Here is a 693-nt window from a genome sequence, read left to right on the forward strand (position 1 = left end):
TCTTCCTTGGTTAAGATAATACAGCCTCAGGCTTTAAGTATCTGCACAGCACAATGATCTTATACTGGGTTTATTTTCTTTTTCACTTCTTTCTTCTCTCACCCCCATATTCCTCCTGGCTTTACATCCCTCTCATATGATTTCCAGGTTTCAGCAGGCTTCCAGACCAGGATTTTGAGTACAAGTCAGCCTGAAGGTGAGTTTCTAATAGCGTATCTAATGCAAGCTGCCAGCCACAGTACTTAAAAAGTTGCCTGAAATTACTAAAACATCACTAATATTCCTAAATGACTGACAACACATCCAGTGCAGAGCCACACAGGAACAACCGCACCCCCCACTCAGCGTAATTTCATGGGGCCTGGAATTAACACTGCTGTACCAGTACACTGAACTATCTGACAGGATTATTAGGACAGTGACAAGACTAAGGTGGCTACACTGCTCCTGGGAGCTGGTATCTCTGCACACTGTTGTGCTTCTGAGGCAGAGGTGTCAGAACACTCAGAGCAGTCCAGCACGTAGCTGCATCATGTAGTTTGGATCCAGCCAAGCAGTGACACTGGTGCTCCCTTTGCTACTCTTCTCATCTCCCAGGATTTACAACTTCAGGAAGACAGCAAGCTTTCTGTCCCCTGTAAAACTCCCCCTCCTGCCCCCGCCCCCCCCCAAAGTCACAAACTCAAAAGGAAA

The sequence above is a fragment of the Buceros rhinoceros genome, unplaced genomic scaffold (genome assembly GCF_000710305.1).
Source record: "Buceros rhinoceros silvestris isolate BGI_N320 unplaced genomic scaffold, ASM71030v1 scaffold17220, whole genome shotgun sequence".
NCBI lineage: Eukaryota > Metazoa > Chordata > Aves > Bucerotiformes > Bucerotidae > Buceros > Buceros rhinoceros.